This window comes from Polyergus mexicanus, unplaced genomic scaffold (assembly GCF_030449975.1).
Source record: "Polyergus mexicanus isolate NDT 795.1 unplaced genomic scaffold, iyPolMexi1.0 SCAF_21, whole genome shotgun sequence".
Taxonomy (NCBI): Eukaryota; Metazoa; Arthropoda; class Insecta; order Hymenoptera; family Formicidae; genus Polyergus; species Polyergus mexicanus.
Window position 1 is genome coordinate 5,093,334 of NW_027223341.1, and position 16,478 is coordinate 5,109,811.

General features: G+C 35.2%; 1 long non-coding RNA gene across 1 annotated transcript in view; it reads right to left on the minus strand.

Annotated features, from left to right (window-relative positions):
* LOC138941996 (uncharacterized) overlaps positions 1-16,478 on the minus strand; it is a 181,632-nt gene that overhangs the window by 105,555 nt on the left and 59,599 nt on the right. The window contains exon 2 of the long non-coding RNA XR_011448232.1: positions 12,651-12,744. This is a non-coding gene — a long non-coding RNA (uncharacterized lncRNA). The remainder of the gene's footprint in view (positions 1-12,650; positions 12,745-16,478) is intronic.

The window sequence follows — 16,478 nt, forward strand, 5'->3', positions numbered from 1 at the left end:
GCTGTTGTATGAAACTTGTATTGTTGTGAGTTGAAAATCTTTATCAGATGTCAAAACAAGAAAATGGCGCCAATGGCGCGGTTTGACGGTAACTACATTGACAGCTAGGACCATCTATGGACAAATTCCGGTTTCATATTTATATAGCTGGTATATTGATATATTGAAGATTATTATAAGATTCAATCAACATTGAAACTTAATCGATTTCATTCTCATCCAAGTCGAATGTTCAGTGCGCAATCACAATACAATGTCCACAACTCCAATGTAGTTTGATACAAATTAATATCACCGTTAGTGCACAAAGCATGCCACGTTATCGCGTTATAACCGTATAAATTATATTGGTAAATATATATTGGTAAATGTTTTTATCGTCTGCGATCACCATTCTAATGTACACGCTTATTGCGCTCTAAATTATTTACGCTTACGTGCCTATTATTTATTGCCGCTCATCGTATTATTCTATTGCTATTGTATCCGCGAGCGCGGGTTAATGTTCATAGACACGCGACGAATGATGAATTATTACAACACCTCATAAATGTTAAAGATAGGGGAACTTACAGCGTTGTAATTGGAACAACCTCGTGCATGCGAAATTCGCGTCGCGAATAAATGACGATAAATCTTGTTGCGTCGACGTTATTTTCTAAAGGACAATCTCTCTTCAGTATTGAAGAGGCTCATCCTTACTTAATTGCGCATATTATTTTAGCAGAACGCGATTAATTACCTGAATATGAAGTTATTACTTGAACAAGACGAAACGCGCGAAACTGAAGTGAGTTTAAACAACAGTAATAAGATAACACTAATGAAGAGAGAAGGCAATTGCACCACTTGGAATCATTAATATTCGCGATGTCAGATAATTGCACTTTTTCTTTTGCTTCTCTTTGCGATTAAAACACAAACGACAAATCTCATTTTCGTGAGAAACGAAAGCACGAAAAATTCCTTTCTCGCGATAAATTCAATATCGGAATTGTGTCACACCGGTTGGGGAAATATACAATTAGATTGGTAAGCGTTATTTCACATATAGTGAATTTTGAATATATGAATATGCATGTCGTTGCAATATATCGATCAAATTACAATATTTATGTGCTTTGGAACTTCATTCTTTGTCTTGACACTTCGAAATTTGGCACATTGAATAATACTGAAATTCGACCCGCCGCTGCCTACTGAATCTCTAACGAAGGATCCCAAGCGACACGAGAAATTTACGACAGGCGTCAAGGAAACGAAAGACAGGCATCCTCGAAACTTGAGTAAAATTCTATCTATCCGTAAGTAGCTTCTCTCAAATATTCTCGATACCTATATTTTATTGCAATTTCCATAACGCTTATATATATTACGGAGATCGCCATGAAATATCGAAATTGTATGACGTATGTATGAACTGTTTTCATTCGAAAAGGGACAAATATTCAATTTAAAAGAATCTCATTAATTCGATTTCAATATTCCCCATCTTAATTTTGTTTCAATATTTCTCTATTTTATGTTACTTCAAAAATAAATGTATATTAATATCTCAAACATGTTTATTCTTTCGCATGCATGTAAAATAATTAGTTAGTAATCGCTACTTCTATGATGAATGTATAATGAAACGTTGTTTTAATAGGAAACATAATTGTGTGTACTATTTTCTAGATACACAGCTATCTCTTTTCAATTAGTTTGACAGTAGAAACACAAAGAACAGTTTTGCATAATAGCGAGCGGAAAATTTTTATCCGGATAATATCGCTGTAAAACATTCTCCTTTAGTCGGGGTCGCCATGTAAATGCACCCTTAAAAATTTATATTTTTAAGATAAATATAACACGATAAAATAGAGATCTTCCGGAATAAATTAAATTATAATTGAAGTAAAACCTCTCTTCTCCTAGCAAATTGTACATGGATACACTTGAGTCAAGGAATACATCAACGCGATATAGATCTTGAATATCTTATATAAAAGTTTAAAAAACCGGAGAAGAGTAGTAAAATACTCCTTTGTTGATTCATTTTCCTCGTATGCATGTGCGTAAAAAGAGAAGCTTTAGCGACAACTAACGCATAAAATCGACGCAAAAATAACTCGCTAACATTCTTTATTCAATGTAGACAAGGACAATACGTCTCATGTAAAAGAGAAAGAGAGAGAGAGAGAGAGAGAAAAAAATATACTTGATATGGATGTTCGGCAGTATTTTAGAACGCATCGTTTACAAAGAGTATCATCTCATATTACCGGTTACAAACGTCGCCACCGAGATGCGGAGTCAATTTCTCATACGACAGGTTATCCCAATGGATTTAATAATAAGATGTATAGATAACGATAAAGTTTCAAGAAATAAGTCGTTATGTCAAATGATAACCAGCGGTTATGTAGGGATAAAATAACAGACGATAGAGAAAGAGCGGACACGCGATCAATCGACATTCTCGGAAGGTAACAATAACCGTACATTATATGAACCAGAGTTTTAATGTCTATAACAAAGAACTTAAAGATAGAAGTTTCAGTCAGGTTACATAATAGGGATTGTCTTTAACGAAAATAAATTAAGTTATTATAGTTATTATGTAGTTAGTTTATATAGTTATATAATTAGTTAGTTTATATTGTTATTATACAGGGTGTCCCATTTTAAAGAATCCACTCAAATATCTCAGAAACACTGCGTTAAATCGAAAAATGTTTCAAACAAAAGTTGTGTGGCTTCAAGAGGGCCATAAGATGGTGACAATGATTTGACTTTGGAAAATCATTTGAAGGTCATGTGAAGGTCAACTTTAAAATCTTAAATGGAAACCCCCATTTTTTATTTAGTATTCTTGTAGCTTGCCTCGAGAGCTTTCCAAAACACTATAATTAAGTATTTTTTTTTATTAAGTACTTTTTGAGTTATTTTATATTTTAATCTGACATATTTTGATATAAAAAATTAAATATCTCATAAAATATTTCGTTTTTGATAATCTTACCGTAATACTTTTTTGTACAGAATAATGAGACAAATCAATTAGTATAAAAAAAAAATTGTTTTTAAGAAAATTATTTACAATGTATTTTTTTAAACAATTACTTGTTTTTTTTTTCACTAATTGATTTGTCTCATTATTCTGTACATAAAAGTATTACGGTAAGATTATCGAAAACTGAATATTTCATGAGATATTTAATCTTTTATATCAAAAGATGTCAGATTAAAATATAAAATAACTCAAAAAGTACTTAATGAAAAAATACTTTATTATAGTGTTTTGGAAAGCTCTCGATGTCAGCTACAAGAATATTAAATAAAAAATGGGGATTTCCATTTAAGATTTTAAAGTTAACCTTCACATGACCTTCAAATGATTTTCCAAGGTCAAATCATTGTCACCATCTTATGGCCCCCTTGAAGCCACACAACTTTTGTTTGAATCATTTTTCGATTTAACGCAGTGTTTCTGTGATATTTGAGTGGGTCTTTTAAAATGGGACATCCTGTATATTAATCAAAAATTAAAAATTTGCATGAAGATGATAGTTTCTCATAATTATTCTTTGAAAAGCAAAGCGCTAGAGTTTTATCAATTATATAAAAATTCTGAAAATATGGATTGCTAACTTTTCATCTCATCGACGATTCTCTTTCCGCAAATATCTTGCAATTTTAAAATATATTTTTTTTATATTCGATTGAAAAATTGATTCGGACAAGAGTCCGTATTACACCGAGAAAATGTTTTTTACACTTCAATTTATGTCACGAAAACAATTTCGCCGAGAAATCTTCCAAGATAACTTGCTCAAAGGATCGCACCAACTCGTATAGATCGTTAAGCGAAATGGAGGCAATTAAATAAAATGGTTACGTTCGAAAATGCTCGCCGTTGTTTCCCCGACTTCCATTATCTTGCGCGAAAGTCGATACACGAATTAGAGTAAAATACATAGATATTTTTATCAAGCACCCGTTGAAAACGTTAAGAGCAACTGTCTGATGAGAAAAGAAAACCTGGTATTTAAGGATAACACATTTCACGTCAAAGTCTGAATTCTTGTCATTAAATGATATTGCGTCAATTTTAATCGAGATCGTTATAATGAAAATATAAAAATTGAAAATAGCTACAATTTATTATAAACGAGAATACCTCTTAAAAATAATATTTTTAATGATACCTGAGCTAGACATTTAAATCATATCACATATTTACTACGATTCTGCTGTCGGTATTTACGATTTTATATTGGATGCACGTATTTCGGGGTATACATTTTGAAATCATTAACGTTAATTCATCATACGTGCGTGTGAGGATGCGAGTGTAAATGTATGTAACAAAACAGGAATATTTGTTCTCTTGCACGCCGAGCAAATAATTTTTTCAACCTTTGATCTTTTCTTTTAGCGTAGTGCCGGCGTATCATTTCACGAAGATTAATGTGTGTCGCACGCTTGCGCGTAAGAGCGACTCACTATAATCACCGCGAAGAAAAAAGGATCACGTTAGCCGGATTTTGCTCGTGTTCCCAGAGATAACGCGATTTTTTCGTCGGATGTGCGAATCATAAACTTGCGACAACGGCCGCGAGCCAGGAAAAAGAGACGCAAGAAAATAAAAAAAAAAAAAAAAAAAAAAACGAAAAAGGAAGAGAGAAAAATATACGGCCGCAAACAAGGGGCAGCGGAGCAGCGCCAGCAGCAGACAACGCTACTTAAGCATGACACGCAAAAGAGTGAATATCAGGCCGTAAAGGGAATTTACATGGACTCTGGTAAAGTACCGCATCGGGGAGAAACTTCGAGTTCGATATCTCGAGCGTATCAAGGGTGACGGCGGAGGGAGCGAGGGGAAATACGAGAGATGGAGAGACGGAGGAGGCAAGAGCGGTTGCGAAGTTGACTGTCGGGAGATGGAGCGGTGCGGCGAACGATGGTGTAATAACGCTCGTCACCGAGAATTTTCAATATCACCGGTTCGCAGTTATTGACGGACCGTAAACTCGCCGAATGATAATCTAAAATCGTGCGGAAAATGAGGATGCGTACGATCAATGACTCGCGCGGCGCGGCGGCGGCGGCGCCGGGGGTCTCTGCTGATAGCGACCGGGCCCGGAGAATATACGTGCAATTATACGATACTGATGCGCCCGTCACGGCCGTTTTCACCGATGAGTGATAAATCGTATCCTCCGCGCGTCCATGGAGAGCGTTTCCTCTGTTAGCGCCGTTCCCGTCCGTGAATTCGAACCGAAATTATATCTGGAAACGCGGCGCCGACTTGCCGTACATTAATCGTTGCCGATCCAGTCATATTATTAGGTGTACAACTTTCCTTCCGCCGTTTTCCTATAGATGGCTTTAGCGGTAAGTAGTTGGTCGAAATAAATAGATCATAGATGTCATGCTATAAACTTGGGCATCTGTCAACATAACCTCATAGAAACATTAGTCGATTTGTGTCTGCATCATAAAGTTATTCTCGATTGAAAATGTCAGTTTACGAGCCAAATTCTCGTCATTTGCGGGAGGATTTAATTTTCTGCTTCAATATGAAGAAATCTGCGGCTCAGGCTCATCGAATGCTCTCAAATACTTATGGTGAAGCCGCTATTAGTGAAAGAACGTGTCGTGAGTGGTTTCAACGCTTCAAGAACGGTGATTTTCACGTCGATGACCGGCATAGCGGTGGAAGAGAGAAGGTTTTCGAAGATGCAGAATTGGAGGCATTACTTAATGAAGACTCGAGTCAAAGTCAAAAAGAGGGAGAAAATAGTGGCCAGCGATGGACAATACTTTGAATCATAAATGTATAACCAGTTTTTTACAATAAAGCCTCGAATTTTTCGGAAAAAAAACGGCGGAAGATAATATATATTAGGTGTACAACTTTGGTTGTACACCTAATATATATTACCATCGATCGCGCTCCGATTATTATACAATGTTATCGGGATAACTACGCTCGAAATACGCAAATGAGATTATCGCCGAATGTGTAATGAAAGAAAAGCATTTGTCGCGAATATCAAATATACCCGACCGATGTATTCGAGTTTTCCGAGGGAAAAAAAATCGTTTCACATATGTAGGCATATGAAATAATAAATTTAATAATTAAATAATTATACACCGTAAAATAAACACATTTTTTTCACTTATTTTTCTAATAACTGCGATTAGTGTCGGTCTCTCTTTTTCACCCCTATCGAGCTAGCCCCCCCACCTTGCAAAAATAAAAAAACAAATAGCGTACAATTATGAGCTATTTATGAGCTTTCATATCCCGCAAATTAAAAATTTTGAGCTCGTTGCACTACACAGGAATTTAATATTTATGGTAGGGGGGCTGAGTCGATATCGACTCAGCCCCCCCACCACTTGAAAATAAAAATATTCAATCAATCTTTGCGGCAGAATTAGGAACTATTTATGAGCTTTTAAGCTAATATAGTTTTAATTTTTGAGCTCATCCCCTTAACCCATAAAATCACCCTACGTCTTCCCAGTACAAGAGAGAACTATACTCAAAATCAAAGAAATTAATTATTTTCCGACTAAATATTGTTTATCGATTTATGAGCTCGTAAAATACGCGAATTTCGATTATTGAGCTACAACCCTTTTACAATAAAACTACCCCACATCTCCCCGGCACAAGAGATAACTATACTTAAAATGAAGGAAATTAATTATTTTCTAATTAAATATTGTTTATTAATTTATGAGCTCGTAAAATACGCGAATTTCGATTATTGAGCTACAACCCCTTTACAATAAAACCACCCCACATTTTTCCGGTACGTGCATTTTGATTTGAGTCGATATCGACTCAGCCCCTCCACTATAAATATTAAATTCCTGTGTAGTGCAACGAGCTCAAAATTTTTAATTTGCGGGATATGAAAGCTCATAAATAGCTCATAATTGTACGCTATTTGTTTTTTTATTTTTGCAAGGGGGGCTAGCTCGATAGGGGTCTCTTTTTCATCATAAGAATTTCTCAATCTTTAATCCTATTCGATTAATAGATCGATATAAGGAATGGATCTTGTAAAAATCAAAAACTAGGTTTAGAGAGCAAATGTGCTTCAAGTCTTCTTCTAACGCTACAATAAAACAGATGTAAATGAGAATAAAATGGGGAAAGTATAAAGCAAGATTCTCTAATGCGTGCCTCGAGTGTTGCGCGGCAAAACGAAAACCACCCGTAAACTTCAATAGGAAAACTAGCGCGTAGCATGAGAATTACATTAAAAAGTCGCGCGATCTTATGCACGAAGGTTAACTGCATCAACCTTCGTCCGCGTACGCGCGGTTGGGAATACAGTGTCTCATCAAAGCGGATCGGGCACAAAGGCTTGGCGACTGGCTCTTGCGAGCTCACCGACAACTCAATGAACTATTTTTTTTAATTCGCACCGAGGAAAATCTGTTTCGGAGGGGGCAAAGTTTCCTAAAGCTGTACATACGCATGGCCGAATTCCAAATATCACATCGAGGACGCGAATTAATTAAAACTTTCCGAACGATGCATTTTGTGTCGTATTAATATCGCTCGTACGAGAACGCGCGTGCGAAAAGTATAGTGCGAAATGAAGGCGCGCCTCCTATAAGAAACGGCACATGTAGGAAGAATAGGATCCCCGACGTTCTGGTGACGCAGTGCGCGGCGTCTTCGGATAAAAAATAGTGGCATAAATCCCTTAGGAAATCGATCTCGCGTCGTTCTTCTTCCCGAGTTCTCTTCTCTGGAACCCTTCTCCCGTCTTGACACACGCAAGATTTACTCGCGGCCAGGAACCAATCTCGCATCTCCATCCTTCATATATCCACCTGATTAGGCGATTTGTCGCAGCCGGATCCTCCGGAGGAACACGTCGTGCCATCCCGACGACCCCTTCTCTTAGAATCGACATCGAAAAGTCCGCGCATTCGTAATCGATGTCTGTTATATTCCGCAGACTTGTTCCAAATTTTTCGCACTTTGTTTCACATCAAACGATATTTTCCTTTAGATATCGAAAGCAAGACCTACGTACATTTTCTTGGGCGATCCAAAAGTTATATATGTTCAATTTATCACGAAGAATTTTAGAAATCGCAAGCAGATATTCACTCACAAAATAGTAAATATTAATAATTGACCAAATTTTTAATGATGTAAAATTACCTCCAATTAATTTTACAAATTTCTCATAATGATGCAACATATGTCAATGCTTGCGCGCTAGTTATATTACCTTAGATTATTATACGACAACATTACATCGCGTATACGATACGTAACTATCAAAGAACACGTATAATATAGCATTACATTAGGTTGCGCTTACATTAATCAAATTTGTCGTACGGATGTGTAATTTTCTCTCTCTCTCTCTCTCTCTCTCTCTCTCTCTCTCTCTCTCTCCTTTTCTTTCCTTCTCTCTCTAATTTTGTACTTAACTTCTTAACGTAGGCCGAATTTGTTAGTGTAATTAATCTTGCGTCGCAGTACGAAAAGAATTGAAGAATGTCTGAAAAAGTAATCAACCAGTTAGCTTCAAAACTTATAAAATACCGGCTACGCGTTGAATACCTTTTCAAAGAACCGCTTAGATCCTTCAAAATTCTCTTCATATATCTACGACGCAATGTTAATTCCATTGGGAGAAGCTCATGCTAACCTGCGGCGTGTGAATTGTCATAAATTACGGATCGCGAATTTTTCCTAAAAGTAATGAGGCAAATGTCGATTGTACGTATACAATTTCTCAATCAGCAAAGACGAGACTATCCGTCAGACGGACATGCGTCGGAGTATTTCGTGCAAATTAATTACTCGGGCGAACTTTAGCCATGCGGAGTAAAGCTGTCCCTTGTCTATCTATTAGAATAGTTTGAGATGTGAATGCGGTTCGAAAATTGCATTACATACGCGGGACACGCCGTGGACCATGATACCGAGAGTCTTCCATCCAACCGAGGGCACAACGCGAGAGCATCCGGGCGCGGCCGTGCCGATAAAATTTAGACAGCGAGAGCTTCGGGAGCCGGCGAATTGCTGCTGCATCGGGCGCGTCGACGGTATCCGGGAGGACGGGTGAGCCCCGGGGACTCGTTCTATCGGCCTCCCTCGTCTCGTCTCGTCTCGTCTCGCGCGTGCGAGAGTATACAGCAATCCCAAAATATTCCAGAGTGGTGATATTTTCTGGACATACGCGACCGACAACCGGTCGCGCTCGTACATACGCCCGAGCAATTTATACCGGCAACCTTTTGAATTCAGCAAACGGCCAACCGAGCGCGGAATTTTAAACAATTTCTCGCGTGACAGTTCCTACAAGGGCCGTAAAATCCTCGCGGATTTTCGTATCGCGGGAGGCGAATGGAAGAAGATAAATAGTTACAGAAGATATATTTGGAGATATGTATTCATGTGATTGTACAAGTTCGTGCCCGATTCGTTAAATATAAACTTCAATAGATTAGATTTTAGAGATAACACTTTTATTAATCAATTATATAGTCTCCATTCTTTTCTACAATGGTTTTCCAACCATCTATAAGCTTGTCGATTCCATTTTTGAAGAAAAAACTTGGTTTTTCTTGAAAAAAGTTTGTAAGGTGGTTTTCGACAGTCAATTCCTCGGAATTGAGATTCTTGCCATTTAAACTATTCTGCAAAGACCGGAACAGATAAAAATCTGAAGGCGCAATATCTGGAGAATATGGCGGGTGCTGCAGAATTTCCCATTGCGACTCCTGCAGTTTTCCTGCAGCTTATTCCTTTCAGGAGATGTCAGGAGATGCGGCACCCACGTATCAAGCTTGGAAATGTATCCAAGCTTTTTTAAATGACGAAAAGCGGTTGAATTATCGATGTTCAGCCTCTCAGCAATATCCTCAGTTGTAATACTTGGGTTTCTTTCCACTAAGGCATGCACAATGTCATCGTCACGGCCAGAAGGCCGTCCAGAGCGGGGTTGATCCTCCATGTTGAAATCACCATTTCGAAATCTGCCAAACCACTTTTTGACTGTTCGGAGAGCAGGAGCGCGGTCCAAATAAACGCTTTGAATATTTTTTTGTGCAATCCCAACACTCACGCCTTTCCGAAATTCATATAGCATTACATGCCCCAAATGCACCTTTTCGTTCTCCATTTTTAATGATTTCTCTTATGCACAAATGGACTTATCTGAACAATGTCTGACGCTAAATTGACATAAGACAACGTCATCTATTCGGTGTAAGCAACAATTAACACACGAAAACAATAGAACTCCGCCATGCAGTAACTTAATGCTATCTATGAAAATCGGGCACAAATTTATGCAATCATCCAATACATACTATGCATTTATTGTTGTAGTGCTAAATATACACAAAATAAATATCCGTCATTATATTCTCGTCTGACTGTATTTAAAATTTGTAAAATTATAAGAAAAAGCCGATACGGTCAAAGTCAGTTATTTTCATCGAACGTCTATCTAATCGACAATTACGAATATCTCCGCGATAATTGTCTTTATCAAATCTTAATTGTAACTCAATCTCAATATTAGGAGACAAATTAATGCTATAAATAAAGAAATTTTATTAAGAGTAATTAACAGCAAGAGTGAATTAAGTAAACTGAATTTATTCGAGCATACCAGATATTATTAAATAAGCAAAAATAACGCGGATTAATATAATCGCCGTCCAAAATACCAAAAATGTGCACGATAAATGCATACATTTCTCATCACGTTAATTTAGCAAACTCAAGGCAGATATATCCCATAGGATTGTAACCAGAGAAATTTTGACTCGAAACAGTTGACACTTTCGCTAGCACATGATCAATCGATTCGTTTCGAATGCGTCAAACCCGAGCACGATCCGAATCCGTTCAGGCCCGCATTGTTACGAATGCAACACTTGCAATATGCATTCTTCCGAACGACGCTTTGGAGGGCATGAAACTGAAAATAGGCGCGAGAATCCGACGTGCGTATGTTTTTTTGCAATACCGCGTGTTTTCGGCGAAATGTCATCTCGAGAAGAAAATCCGATTAAATCTAATACATCGAAGCACGGCCGAATAAAAGCGCGTGTAGACAAATCGTATATTATATTGGCGCACACATAGTCGTGTGTTACGATTTATTTTATTATTGTCTAAAAGACTACAGGTGAAATTTTTCCCGATACATGCAATAGCTTTAAACGTATGCTTGGTCAGCCATTGTGATTTAGCCCGTTTAACTTGTATCGAAAATGTATCATCTTATCCCATATATCATAGCGAGAACATTTCGAACACGGCGCAAGACCAGCATCTAACCGCCGTATGTGGCAATATCCGTGCTGGAATAGCGATAAGAGTGCTGAATCAAATATATGGAGCAACCGATACGCTGGGTCTTATCGCGAACGACTCATTGATTTATCATGCGTCGAGTACTCGCTTCGTACGATAATAACCGATAACGAGCCATAAGGTAAATTTCTAGGTAACGGATCGATGATATTAGCTTTCATTTCTCTTGGCACTTTGCAATTTCGATGTGTTACTGCGAGTCAGCGGTATAATTACACGCTTCGTCGTTATATTGTATAATACATGCATCGCGTTAATAAGAAAGTTTAATCAAAAGTATGTGTGGCAAGTATTCGCATGCATACACAGAAATATAATGCAAGCTTCAGCTCGTAAGTTAATTTAATTTCAGGGATATTATTGTAACCATATATACAGATATACAGGGTGTCCTATTTTAAAGGACCCACTTAAATATCACAGAAACACTGCGTTAAATCGAAAAATGTTTCCAACAAAAGTTGTGTGGCTTCAAGGGGGCCATAAGATGGTGACAATGATTTGACCTTGGAAAATCATTTGAAGGTCGTGTGAAGGTCAACTTTAAAATCTTAAATGGAAACCCCCATTTTTTATTTAGTATTCTTGTAGCTGACATCGAGAGCTTTCCAAAACACTATAATAAACTATTGTTTTATTAAGTACTTTTTTAGTTATTTTATATTTTAATCTGACATCTTTTGATATAAAAGATTAAATATCTCATAAAATATTCAGTTTTCGATAATCTTACCATAATACTTTTATGTACAGAATAATGAGACAAATCAATTAGTACAAAAAAAAACAACAAATAATTGTTTAAAAAATATACATCGTAAATAATTTTTTTAAAAACTATTATTTTTTGATATTAATTGATTTGTATCATTATTCTGTACATAGAAGTATTACGATTATAAGATTATCAAAAACGAAATATTTTACGAGATATTTAATTTTTTATATCAAAATATGTCAGATTAAAATATAAAATAATTCAAAAAGTACTTAATAAAAAAATACTTTATTATAGTGTTTTGGAAAGCTCTCGATGTCAGCTACAAGAATACTAAATAAAAAATGGGGGTTTCCATTTAAGATTTTTAAGTTGACCTTCAAATGACCTTCAAATGATTTTCCAAGGTCAAATCATTGTCACCATCTTATGGCTCCCTTGAAGCCACACAACTTTTGTTTGAAACATTTTTCGATTTAATGCAGTGTTTCTGAGATATTTGAGTGGGTCCTTAAAAATGGGACACCCTGTATGTGTATATATATATATATATAGAACTGTACTTACCAGAGATGAAGGAACACCGGGATGATTAATGCTACCAAGCTATTATAGTCACTTGCGTACCACAAATAGTGTTATCCCATTTATAGAAAGCAATCTGAAACAAAAAGATATAATCGTGAATAGATATATCGTTAGTTGCATTAAGCAAGATATATGGATACATAACATTTTCGGTATCAATATACCGGATTTTTACGACTATAATATAGTTAAGAAAATACTTGAACGACTCTTGCGATTCTACCTTAGAGTACGATCGATCGAACATTCGGTCACGAAATGCACGCAAAACATATTTTCACTTTAAATTATGACAAGAGACTAATTCTCGATAACAAAATTATTGTTTCTAGCTTTTACGTGAATAACTGAATTGCGAAAAATACAAAAATTTCCATAGTATCCAATGACCACAATTAACAAATTATAAATGCAAAATCTAAACATGCGCAGAAATTAATTTAAATGCGCGTAAAAATATCTTTATAAATTTTCAAGTGACAAAACCGAATGTTGCACGCAATAATAGTGAGTGCAAGATATAATCGTATTATATTTTGTAATTAAATAATCAAACAGCTTACACATAACAGTTGATTAGTACTTAATAGCGAGATGGATTAAAATACGCTGGTAAATATCGTACATGCCGGCATTGTTACGGTAAAATTATAATATCCGCGTTTATCTGGAACAAATTAACGTTCCAAGCTGATCGTTTTTATTTTTAAAACTTTAATAATATAAATAATAACATTACTATAACGCTAAATTGAGAGATCGTAACATATTAATCTTTTTCAAAATACAAAACTCTTCATAAAAAAATTCATAATATAAAAACAACCTTGCGAACAGAAAATACGAATCGTATCTAGCAAAAAGTAGGTTGTTAAAATAAATATATATGTACATATTTGTATGAAACGGTTTTATCAAGAAAATGTAACTAAAATAACACAATCCAGTGTTACGTCAGCGGACCAATTTTCGAATATGACACAATCTTTTTCTCTAGCAATTTTATCGTGTTTATCTTACACTATGATTGTAATTGATTTAAAAAGAAGGTCGAAATTTGCCAAGTCCAAATATAAAAGAATACGGACATAAAGTAAAAAGCAATAAAGGATTTGTATGCGTATGTACAATATATGATGGATTTTTAGATGTTAATTTTTACTTTCCTTCATTGTTTTTCCATTTTTAACATTATTTATAATAATTTTATTTTCATATTTTATTATCGCCCGTTGGTTTTATAACGTACATTTTTTAATTTCTCACTGCTAAAAACACTGTATATATAATTCATATTCTCTGCTCGGTAATAATAATTTTATCGCGTATTTCATATTTACACATATTATACATATATCAAATAAAAATATATGCAATTCTTCTAACATTATTTTTATATATGCTATATATGCATAATACATATAATATGGACAGACATTTATGTATGCTGAAGATGGTCCAAAAATGGACTAAAACGTACGCTATTATATTTTTTATGTTCAACATCTTTTGATTATTAATCAAGTTTTGCGTCCTTTTTATTACTTTTTCTATGATTAAAAAAAATATATTATTTTTGTATATATATTTATTTAATATATAAAGTCTTATTCATTTTTTATTATCTTTCGATCTTTAAATCATATTCTGCTAGAGAGAATTTAATTTCAAACTTGACGCGCCTTCGATATTAAAATTTTTAAATATAATGTATTATCTCTCAATAACAATTTATTTTAGAAAATAGGAAACAGAAATAATTAGGATTAAAATATTGTATAAAGACCAAATATTTTGTTATAAAAACGTAATATAACGCAATATATATAATATAAAAATTTCAGAAATAATTGGATATGAAGAGACTTATACCCGTATTCATAGTCCGTCCTTGAGGAATAAGGATTCCTTGTTCCTCGTTCCACGTTTCATAAACTTTCCTTGACCGAACAAGGAATCTTATTGGCTCCCTTATCTCAAGGAAGGTCACGAGCTTCCTTGAGGAGTGATGGAGGAAGCTTTTTAGCAGACGATACGCAGAATATAACCAAATATAACCTCCAAAAGTTAGTTTCGTTACATTTGTGGTTTTGTGGTTATTTGTTGTCGCACTCTCAAACTGAAAGTGTATAAAGGAAAAAGGGATAATGGACAATGAATTTTTAAATGATTCTGACGATAGATTTGAAGACGAAAATCCAGAGAATCGGATTCTGTGGCGGATTCCGAAAAGATACATTCGCGATTGGGAAAATCCCGTGGAATTTTTTGAAAATACGAAAAAGTTTTCATATGTATTATATGAAATTAGTTGCAGGCAGCATAAAACGGTGCTGCCTCCAGTCGGTCACTAAAAATCCCTAAAATATTCCTTCCTTCTGAAAGGGAAACTCGAGGTCCATCTATGAAACAAGGTGGCCTTGCAGATTCAAGGAATCCTTCATGGAGGCTTTCTCCGTCCTTAAAATAAGGAAGAACTTTGAATACGGGTATAAATAAACGCCGATATAATTTTTTTAACAGCTTATTATAATATTTTCTTATTAATTCTTAGAAATGTATATTTATTTTACATTTATTCCATATCTTATTTTACGTATTCTAAGAAAGTTATAAAATTCATATTAACTATTATATTAAGACAATATTCCGCTATTATTCTCCTACTCTTAGCGTCTTAGATAAACGCGAAGGAGAGTGCACAATAGATATAAATGCATTCTTTTAGATACTCCCTCCATGTCCAGTTATGAAATGAAAGCTTACAAGAGACAGAAATGAATTTTAGGATGTTCGAAAGATATTCGGCAAGAAAGGAAACGATTTGGATTGAAAATAGATATTGGTAAAATTTTCTTTAGCATACGAACGGAGAGTGAATCAGTATATATCGAGAGAAAAGCTACTCATAAATCTGCCCTATGGTTATGGCGAAGGGTGACTCGCGACATAAGGGAGGGAAAGTGGAGGTTACAGATTGCGAAGTTGAGGACGGATCTCGGTGGCGACCGACGACGCAGACGAGCTACGGCGAGCGGGATAAAGAATTCGGAATTCGATTCGACGATCGTGTAAGTTTCTATGCGAACGAGCACGGCGAGACGGCACAGCTCGGATTCGCTTTCACGTATGTGAAGCAGGTACGAGGAAGCAGCGTTTCGGAGGACCGCGAATTTTATTGAAAGTTCCTGCCCGGCGTAAAGTCCGTTCCCAGGCTGACTGGCCTGGATCCACGCTAGTAAAATTCCCGGTTTTTCTATAACTGAAACAGAACTGAAGACAGCCTTTCCTTCGTTTCTTCCCAAAAGTGACAATACAATCGTAATAAGATTCAAAATACATATGTATATATTATTAACAAGTTCGCGCGTCTAACATAAATATTTTTACCCCAGTAATTAAAGAGATTAATCGTTTCAACATTCCAATATTGGCTCTTTCATACGTACGTATCCCAATGAATATTACAATGTAAGTATAAAATATGCAGTTATATGTTCCCGTGCTCCTTTATTAGCTTCACTTGTTCATAGATCGTTAGTAGAAACTAAAGTAATTACATTTTCTCTCTTCTCTCATAAAATGTTTTATAATCGTCATAAAGATATGCTTGAAAAGTTATATTTCCTTTGAAATAGATCATCTAGTTGTAGAAATTATAAATTAAAAATAATTTGTTATATCTTTCCATATTTGTTTCTAGATTTTTATTCAATAATAGTTCATAAAAATAATGCAATTTTTAAAAATTAAATTTTATATATATATATATAAAATATCTAAAATTTTTACATCTAATCAAATTTC